Raw genomic sequence first — 8572 nt, forward strand, 5'->3', positions numbered from 1 at the left:
ATTTTTTTGTATTTTTGGTAAAGATGGGGTTTCACCGTGTTAGCCACGATGGTCTTGATCTCCTGACCTCATGATCCGCCTGCCTTGGCCTCCCAAAGTGCTCAGATTACAGGTGTGAGCCACCGTGCCCGGCCCCAGCTAGTTTTTATTTTGTATTTTGAGGTCTTGTTATGTTGCCCAGGCTGGTCTCGAACTCCTAGGCTGAAGTGATCCTACCACCTTGGCCTTCCAAAATGTTGGGATTATGGATATAAGCCACTACTGTGCCTGGCCTAAATTTTTATCTTTTTTATTTTAATTTATTTTATGAGACTGAGTCTTGCTCTGTTGCCCAGGTTGAAGTGCAGTAGCTCTCTGCAGCCGTGAACTCCTGGGCTGAACTGATCCTTCTGTGTTAACTCTCCAAGTAATTGGGACTACAGGCACATGCCACCACACCCCAAATGCTCGCCTTATAACCTAAATTGCTGGCTCATCAACTTTCTGCTGTCACCTTGGAGATTTGTGACCAAACGTTAGCAGGTGTGCACATGTGTGTACGGGCATGAGCACCTGCTGATGGTCTCCAGAGCACAGGGCAGGTCTGTGTGCAAGTGTAGGTCTAAATGGAGCCTCTCAGAGCTGGGTGCAGTGACTCACACCTGTAATCCCAGCACTTTGGGAGGCAGAGGTGGGAGGATTGCTTGAGGCCAGCAGTTCTAGACCAGCCTAGGTGACATAACAAGACTCTACAAGTCTCTACAAAAAATTAAAAGAATTAGCCAGCATGGTGGTGTGTGCCTGTAGCCCTAGCTACCCTGGAGGCTGAGGTGGGAGGATCACTTGAGCCCAGGCTGCAACGAGCTATGATCGTGTCACTGCACTCCAGCCTGAGTGACAGAGAGATCTTATCGCTAAGAAAAGTTATCGTTATTTTTTGAGACGGGATCTCGCTCTGTTGCCCAGGCTGGAGTGCAGTGGCACGATCTCAGCCCACTGCAACCTCCTCCTCCCAGGTTCAAGTGATTCTCCTGCCTCAGCCTCCCGAGTAGCTGGGATTACAGGCATGTGCTACCATGCCCAGCTAATTTTTGTATTTTTAGTAGAGATGGGGTTTCACCATGTTGCCCAGGTTAGTCTCAAACTCCTGACCTCAAGTGATCCACCCACCTTGGCTTCCCAAAGTGCTGGGATTACAGACGTGAGACACTGCACCTGGCCTAAAAAAAGTTTTTAATAAAAACAAAAATAAGGCTGGGTGCAGTAGCTCATGCCTATAATCCGAGCACTTTGGGAGGCCGAGGCGGGCCGATCACCTGAGGTCAGAAGTTCGAGATCAGCCTGACTAACGTGATGAAACCTAGTCTCTCCTAAAAATAAAAATATTATCCAGGCATGGTGGCGGGCACCTGTAATCCCAGCTACTTGGGAAGCTGAGGTAGGAGAATCGCTTGAACCTGGGGGGCAGAGGTTGCAGTGAGCTGAGATCGCGCCACTGCACTCCAGCCTGGGCAACAGAGCGAGACTCTGTCTCAAAATAAAAATAAAAATAAAAAGTAAATAAATGGAGCCCCTTGGCTCTGTTAGGGCCCTTGGGCTTTATAATGCACTCTTCCCTCCAGCCTGTCCTCTATGATTATTTCCCTACTGAAGGTTAAGAAACCGAGGGTCAGAGAAGAGGAGCAACTGACCCAGGATGACGCAGCTATGAGGTTGTCAAGCGGGGATTTAAATTCCCATCTTCTGATTTCATATCCAGGCATCCTCCCTCCTACCCCCAGGCCATGCTCTAGGGCATGTCCAGCTGCTCCCGTGATCCTCCTCAGCAGAGTATGTCTCACCCTCCATCCTGGAGGGGTGGAGCCTGGGTCTGGTTTCTTTTCTGACTCTTCCTTGATCTCTCTGGGTCTCCATAGCCTCCCTTACTAAATGTAGGATAATATTAACACCTGCCGAGGAAGACCTTCTAAGCTTCTGCTATGGCTCGAATATTTGTCCCCTCCAAAACTCATGTTGAAACTTAATCCCCAATGTGGTAATATTCAGAGGTGGGGCCTCTAAGCAGTGATTGGGTTATGAGGTCTATGCCTCATGAATGGATTAATACATTCATGGATTAATAGATTAATGGTTTAATGGATTAATGAGCAATCATGGGAGTAGGACTAGAGGCTTTTTTTTTTTGAGACAGGGTTTTGCTCTGCTGCCCAGGCTGGAGTGCGGTGGCACAATCTCAGCTTACTGCAACCTCTGCCTCCTGGGCCCAAACAGTCCTCCCACCTCAGCCCGCCGAGTAGCTGGGACTACAAGCATGCACCGCTATGCTTGGCTAATTTTTGTATTTTTTGTAGAGATGGGGTTTCACTATGTTGCCCAGGCTGGTCTCAAACTCCTGAGCCCAAGAGATCTGCCTGCCTCCACCTCCCACAGTGCTGGGATTACAGGTGTGAGTCACTGTGCCTGAGCAGACCAGTGGTTTTATAGGAAGAGGAAGGGACACCTGAACTAGCACCTCAGCCCCACTGCCATGTGATGCTCTGAGCGCCCTTGGGACTCTGCAGAGAATCACCAACAAGGTTCTCACCAGACGCACCCCCTTGACCTTGGGCTTCCAGGTTCAGGTATTCCATTATAAGCAACAGAAAATAGACTAAGCTCCTTAGGAACTCTCAGGTCAATTTCTCTGTTTTAATAGTAACAACAACAACAGCCATTTGGGGAGGGCTTACTCTGCCAAACACCTTGCTAAGTGCTTTACATTCGTTGTCCCATTGAAGCCTCAGAAGAATCCCACGAGCTTGAGACCTCGTAAAGAATAAATTATTAATAAATTAGATCATACATTCCCATTTTGCAGATGAGATTTTTTAAATGCTCAGAGAGGTTAAGAAACTTGTCCAAAGTCACAGAGTAGCCGAATCAAGACTTGAACCCCAACCCTAAGTGCTTACCCACCATACCAAACTTCCTAATATATGTATCCTATAACTGAGTCTCTGGTTTGGGGGTTTACATTTACAGGGAGCCACGTCCGTCCTGGAGGGCCTCTCCACCCCCACTCCCTGACTTCCAAGCTACACTGACCACGGCAATCCTATTCTTAGACCCCACGAACCCCAGAGAGGCCAGCCTGTTCAGCCCCAGTCTTTGGGCCTTCTCCATGAGGTACCCCCCACCCAGAGACCGACTCTGGGTGGGAAATGGACCCACTGCCCCCACTCCCCTCCCCCATTTCCCATTGTCCTCCTTCCTGAGAAGCTGGTGGAATTCAGAACTTTGACCCTTCCCTGTGGCCACAGCAGTGACTCAGGTTTTACGAGGGGCAGAGATGAAAGAGACTGACGCCCCGGGAAGCCTGATCTGACTCCAGGACCGCTGGTGGCTATGACAGTGTCAGGGACAGTGTCCAAGGGGGCCTGGAAGGTGAAGGGGTTAGGTAGAGCCCTGGTCCTTTTCCCAGGCCAGGGCTTCCTGAGAGCAGGACACAGCCAGACACCAAAGGCTCTGGATTTTAGCCTCTCACTGAGGCCCCAACCCACTCCCCTGTCCCCATTAGGGAGCTCCTTTTTTCCTCATGCAACCCCTGCCCTCCTCTCTGGGGCTCCCCCCAGATGAAGTTTGACGCTCTCGCTAAGCACCTCCTAAGCCCCTGTCCACCCGCCTCCCACTCTCCGAGCTTCCTTGTCTCTGATGGTGCTTATAGTAAGTGGCAAGGCTTGAGCTCTATCTCATTCATTCGTTCGTTCATTCATTCCATTACTCACTCATTCAATGCTAATTGTGTCAAGGGATGTGCTAGGCCTTGGCTAGACTCAACCAGAACCAGAGCCAACTTTCTCATGAAAGGTGGCATATTAAGAAACTAGGGGCCAAGGAATTAGACATAAAAACAGGGACATTTGGAAAGTGCCATAGGCTTCAGGAAAGCAACAGGAGAGCAATGTTGAAGGGAGCGGCTGATCATCAGATCAGATATTGTCAATGACCTCTTACCAATCAGAATTTAACATCTTTCTCAACCAGCCCAACCCCTGGACAACACCCCTGATAGCCAGTCATTCCACAAGCATGTGGTCATTGGCTTCTGCCTGCATACCTCCAGGGACAGGGAGGTCACCACTTGACAGTTCACCTGCCCCGTCCCTGAACAGTCATGACTGCTAGAATGTCCTTCAGACTCTGCTGGAATGTGCCTGCCTATAGATGCCCCCTTTTGTCCTTGCTCTGAAGACATACCCCAATACAATGACCCAGGATGCCTCTCCTGGGCCAGCAGAAGGGGCCATTCCCAGAGCCCTTTCTTCTGCAGGGCCCCAGACCAGAAGTGGATTTGTTGGCAGCGTGACCTGTGACCTCCAAACAAGGCATGTGGAGCTGGGAAGGGAGAGGCTGAGGAGGGGGCGGGGGGACTGTGGGAAAGAGCCTTGTCTAACCCAACAAGTCCTGGATTCTCCCCACTTACCTGTGAGTCACCCCCAAACTAGGCCAAACCAGTCCACAGGCCCACATGCAGGCAAACACATGCTGCGTCACACAGACGCAGGCACAGACACACAGATACCAACACAGACCCACAATCACACAGGCACAAAGATACACCTAGACGCCTACAAAAACATACACAACCAGGGACACACGCACAAATACACACTTACCCAAGAAATATAAACACACACAGGCACTCAGAGCCACAACAGACACACAAATCACATACACACAGACAGAAACACAGACACAATGACACACATGTGCACACATTCACAATACACACACAGTCAATTCACAGCCACAAGCTCTCTTCCCCTTGAAATTCACCTACCCCTGAACGTGGACACACACGCTTGGATGCACACGTATCTTACGCATTCCCACTGGCAGTCCCAGCTATGTCTCACTTCTTCTCGACTCCCGTATTTGCCAATCTTGGCCCAGAGAAACTTCTCCCAGGAAGGGGATATAGAGGGATGATGTTTCTGGAGGTCACCTGCCCCCCGCTGTAAGTGAGCCCTAGCCCCCCACCTGAGTCTGTCATTATCCACCCGGGCCCAAAATAGCCAGGTATTGGCAGATAGAAACCACATCTCCCCAGCTAACCCTGCTTCTCTTTCCCGTCCCCCTCTCCAAGGTAGCCCCCTCCACCCACCTTCCCTCTCTCTGTAGCCCTTCTCCCCCAGCCCCTGACTTCTGGGGCATCCAAGCAGGTCTCAGAGCCAGCCTGGGTCCTACATCTCCCTCTTCCTTGGCACGGAACCCGTCACACTGACCCCTGCTTGGAGGACCCCAGCATCCTTGATTCTGCCTCTGCTACTACAACACTGCCCAATCCACCGCCACGGGAGCCCAGAAAACCCTGGAGCCCACACAGCAACCTCACCTAACCCTCCACTCTCTGCACAGGGCCAGAGGCTTCCTCCAGGCAGGATGGAGCAGTGGTTAGAGCACAGGCGCTGGAGTTATAGAAACCTAGGTTCAGATTCTAACCCCTTCACTTTCTAGTTGACTTTGAGCAAGTGACTTAACCTTTCAGAGCCTCCTAGAATTAGGTGGCAGGGGTTGGGATTAGTCCCTACTTCATGGGATGGTTGGGAAGATTAAATAAAATTATGCTTAGAAAACAAATTGCAAATGACAGCCACCCCATCATTCTTAAGCACCCTTCAAAACCCCACCCCAGGCTCATTTCCTCTTCAGGGTCATCCCTGGGAGGTTCCAGGTTCATCCCTCCTTGATGAGCTTTGGGGGACACATCCTTCCACCTCTGCGTCCCCCAGGCAGATTTAGGAGAGTCATTTCAACACAAATAAAACCAGGCTTGGAAAACTCGACACCTGCCCCTTTGGCTTCCAGCGCAGAGCCAGGTGGGGTAATTATTGCTGTCACTGAGACATAATTAATAAGCATCCCTGCTATTTTGGCACCCCCAGTCTCTGGAGTTCAAAGTATATTCCTGTAAGCACCTCCTCCTTCCTCATTTTTAGCTACCAAACCCTCTCAACAACTCAAGGCCCAGAGAGGTTAAGCAACTCGCCTCAGGACACCCAGCACCTAGGCTGGGTGCCAATTCCCAGGCTGAGTCTGTGGCCTCCTGAACAGAACTGGGGAGTGGTGTGTGCTGTGGAGAAGGTGACCCCCCTTCCTGCCCATCCTCTCCCTGACAGGCTTTCCCCTTTCTCAGATGGACAGTGGGGGTGAGCAGCAGTGGGTTCCAGGAGGTAGCCTGTGGGCAAAGGGAGGGAGAGGAAGGCAGGGTTGGAGCAGGGAGGGAAGGCAGAGTCGGCTCAGGGTCCTGAATGAATGGGCCTGGAGCTGGAGAGGCCCAGCGAATAGGCAAAGTCTCAAGACAGGGCAGCCAGGCCAGTCTCCCCTCCCATCTCCCCACAGAGACCGACCTCTACTCACAGTCTGCGTGGGGACCCCGGTGTCCGGCCAGCCTGGAGCTCCTGCTGCTGGCCCGTGCTCCCCTGATGCGATTGGGCTCTCAGCTGGGGTTCCTGGGGCGGGGCCGTCTGGCACTCCGTGATGGGGCGGGGCCCCTGAGGAGGCTCCCACCAGCCCTCGGATTCCTCAGGGCCGCAGGGGTGTGGAGCTGGTTGGGCCGGTTCTTCACCCTCCTCCCCAGGTGCTAGCCTGTGCCCCAGCAGGGTGACAGTGATGCAGTAGCGGGTCCTCCTGGAAGAGGGACTCGTGTGTAGGGTCTGGGCGGGCTCTGGCAAGGCAGTCCCTGGGGTGGCGGGCTCGCCCTTTGTCCCCTCTGCCCTGGGGAAGGATGCAGGGCGGGGCAGCAGGGCTGCGTCTTCCAGGTTGCTGGGTGGCTCAGGCCTCAGAGGGACCTCTGGAGCTGTGGGTGGAGACTGCTGACAGGTGCAGCCTGAGGATCCCTGCTCCCCGTGTCCAGGAGCAGGCCCTGGGTATGGGGGGTGCCTGGCACGAGCAGACTCTCCTGAGGCCACTTCCAGGGCCAGGCTCTCAGGCCCCAGGGAGGCATGGCTGGCCAGGTCGAAGGCGCTGCCCACCGCTGGCCTCTGTAGGCGCCCCAGGGACTGAGAAGGACCCCCCGGGATTCCTTGTTGCTTCCAAATCCAGAAATCACCGTGGCCCCCTACATGGATGTCCCATTCTGAGCAGCTCTGGCCTTGGGCCTGGGTGAAAACAGAGACAGACATTGAGAGAGGCAGGGGCATAGTGACAGCTCCCACTGCCCTCCAGGCACCCCTGGTACCTGGTACCTTCCCTGTCACAGGGAAGCTGAACAGGGCTCTGACACCAAGGTAAGCTGCCCTAGGGAGAGGCTGCTAAGGCCACCAGAGCTGGACAAAGGGACAGAGCTCTGGGAAGGCCCTTCAGCATTTAACTCACCCCTTCCCATTCGACATAAGAGGAAAGTGGAGCCCAAAGAAGACGGTGACATGACTGAGATCACACAGCAAGCCAGCGAGAGCTCCCAACTCTCAGGTGCCGCACACCCTCCCAGGTGACAAGGCACCCAGGGCCCGGCCGGGCATGCCTCCCAAAGGCTGGGGATCCCAGCTTCCTCGCAGTCCTGAGGTGCTTCCCCGCCCTGGGGCTGAGGGCTGGTGGGCAGGCCTGCCTCAAGTGCCCATGGCCTCCGCCCATTCCAGGCTAACAGAGAGACTGCGGCCACCTCTCTTGTACCCTCCCAGCTTAAGACCGAACACCTGGGAGGAGGTACCTGGGATATAAGGGAGCCAGAGAAGAGGGTTCCCCTGAAATGGGACAACACCTGACCTCTTCTGCTCTCTTCCCTTGGGGTCCAGCCTGGCTGTGGGGATAAGAGGAGAGGGCTCAGCACCCCAGACCCAGATGGACACTGCCCCCAAAACCACCCATTTAAAAAGATGGGCTGTTTCCTTGGCAACAGAGGAGGTCAAAATTCCTCCTAACAGGGGTCCTTGCTGCCAAATGCCTGAATTTACTCATCTATGAAACAGATGCAGCCTCTCATTCCCCAGCGGCTGACCACCTCAAGAGACAAGAGTACACTGATGAACCTGGAAGCTTGGATCGAGGCAACCTGGGCTTGAATCCCAGCCCTGCTGCTTCCTGTAATAGCTGCAATACCGTTTGCATTTCAGTTTCCTCATGTGGAAAATGGGTGTGATAATAACAGTACCTGCCTCCTGAAAGTGTGGTACAGATGGTACAAGATAGTCCATGCAGAGGGCCCAACACATAACAAGTAGGCAATTAAACACTGGCAATTACTCATGGTTTTCAAGATCCAAGAGAGACACATGGCTGCTTAAGCCACCTCCAGAGGAGGCTGCCCTCACTCCTCCAAGGGAAGAACACTTTTTCACTGTTCAATTCAGGGCTCAGGTCCCCACTGCAGATGAGGAAACTGGGGCAGGAGGTTAAGCCACTGGCCCAGCCTCACCCCTGAGGGGCCATGCCAGGAAGTGGGAAACAGGGACCAAAGATGGAAGGCGGTCAGGCCAAAGAAGAGAATGGAGAGAAGCGAGGCCCCTCTGCCCCTACATCCCTCCCCAGAAGATCCCAGCTTTAGGAAGTCACATTTCCTGAAAGTCCGGGCCCCAACCGTGCGGGATGTCCCATATTCATTACTTTATCTCCC

The sequence above is a fragment of the Nomascus leucogenys genome, chromosome 24, assembly GCF_006542625.1.
Source record: "Nomascus leucogenys isolate Asia chromosome 24, Asia_NLE_v1, whole genome shotgun sequence".
Lineage (NCBI taxonomy): Eukaryota > Metazoa > Chordata > Mammalia > Primates > Hylobatidae > Nomascus > Nomascus leucogenys.